This window comes from Octopus bimaculoides, chromosome 13 (genome assembly GCF_001194135.2).
Source record: "Octopus bimaculoides isolate UCB-OBI-ISO-001 chromosome 13, ASM119413v2, whole genome shotgun sequence".
Taxonomy (NCBI): domain Eukaryota; kingdom Metazoa; phylum Mollusca; class Cephalopoda; order Octopoda; family Octopodidae; genus Octopus; species Octopus bimaculoides.
The window spans coordinates 38,461,463-38,463,500 of record NC_068993.1 but is presented as its reverse complement, the minus strand read 5'-3'; the positions used below and the strand labels follow the sequence as shown (position 1 = coordinate 38,463,500).

General features: G+C 36.8%; 1 protein-coding gene across 1 annotated transcript in view; it reads left to right on the top strand.

Moving 5' to 3' along the window:
• Window positions 1–179: 179 nt before the first annotated feature.
• The window catches only part of LOC106869449 (transcription factor SOX-5), a 681,185-nt gene continuing 679,326 nt past the window's right edge, over window positions 180–2,038 (top strand). The window contains exon 1 of the mRNA XM_052972434.1: window positions 180–957. The gene's annotated coding sequence lies outside the window, so the exon portion shown is untranslated. The remainder of the gene's footprint in view (window positions 958–2,038) is intronic.

Below are 2,038 nucleotides of genomic sequence, written 5' to 3'. Positions count from 1 at the left end.
ACACATATATATGTATATATATATATATATATATATATATATATATATATACACATATATATGTATGTATATGTACATACATATATATGGGAAAAAAAGAGAAAGAGTGAATGAAAGAGAGAGAGAAACAGACAGATGGTCAAATGGACAGACCGAATGGGAGTAAAAAAGGTTTCTGTAGTGGTCAGTAAAGAATTTTAAACCACATTTTGGACAATACAGAAAAACAAACCAAAATATTTACACTCACACACACACACACATACACATGCACAAATACATAAAAACACACATGCACACATACACACAAACATATGCACACACATAGAACTACACTTAAACATGCACATGCTCCCACAAAATCCATTAATACCACCACCACCACCATAACAACAACAACAACAACAACAACAACAGCTGCAAGAATCAGTGCATCATCAACAACAACTACCATAGTCACGAAACAATGACGATCGATAACAACAACAACAACTGCAACAATAAAAAGAATAACAACAACACCACCATCACCACCACCACCAACAACAACAATAATGATGATATAAATAATAATAATAATAATAATAATAATAATAACATCAACATCAACAATATGAGTAGCAACAACAACAATAATCACAAAACAACAACGATCAATAACAATAAAAATAATCGCAACAACAATAACGAGAACAACGACAAACAACAACAGTAACAATAAAAGCAACATACCAACAACAACAACAACAACAACAGCAACAAAACGGTAAGGAAAGCATATAAAGATCAGAGCGGTGTCATCTAACATGGCACTACCCCCTACCCACTCCCTCCACCACTTGACCAAGATCGGAATAAACAAGGAATCCTACTTCACACTAAAAGACGAAGCTTAAACTTGCTGGATTCTATATTCCTCCCGTCAGCTGGATAGTGGCGCTACCGAAGTTGGGTCCAGTGAGTGATTAACTCTTTTCACGCATCTTTGCTTTCTTGGAGTATTTTTTCATGTTTTGTTTGTTGTTGATGATGATGATGATGATGATGTTGTTGTTGTTGTTATTTGTGTTCTTTATGCACCCGCATCTCTGAACTGCTCCAGTACCGCTCTTTTTCAGCTGCAGTGTTTTGCATCACTCCGCTGCACTCCGCTGCTTGCTCTCCACTGCACTCGATCTCTTGTGTTTATCAGTTTATCGCACATAGACATACTGGGATAGATATGGCAAGCTGGTTTGCTTACTGGCTTGCTGGTCGGTGGGAGGCAGGCAGGCAGGCGGACAGGCAAGCAGACAGAGAATCTGATGGTTAGTGGGACAGACATACCAACCGACAGGCTGACAGGCTGACGAGCTGACAGGTTGACAGACAAAAAGAGAGATGGGCTGGACTGACTGTTCTGGTCTGTTGTAAAGACAGACAGATAGACAGACAGACAAACAGAAAAACAGAGAGACCGACACACAAACAGACAGACAGAAAGAGACACACAAACAGACAGGAGAAAAAGACACACAGGCAACTGGATGGATGGATGGATTGAAGGATAAATGGATGGATAACAATAGAGAGAGGGAGACAATTCATATATATAAATAGCTAGCTAGATAGATCAATACACAAATAGATAAACAGATAGACAGACAGACAAGTAGATAGATAGTTAGGTTGATAAATTGATAGATAGATAGATAGATAGATAGATAGACAGACAAACAAACAAACAGACAGTTAGATAGATAGATAGATAGATAGATAGATGAACAAAAGATTGACAGATATAAATATGCAAACATATGGTATGGATAGAGACAAACAAACAGATTTGTTGTGTAAGCAGCCAGAGTAGTGTTAGATGAATATAGCAATAGATTTTATTATATCAATAACAAGTTTATATTTCTGGAGATGCTGACAATGATAATGATGATGACAATGAGTGTGTACATGAATCCATCCAATCAGACATGAATGCACATGTATGTGTACTGTGTGTGTGTATATATATATAAATATTTATATGTGTGAGTGTATATAT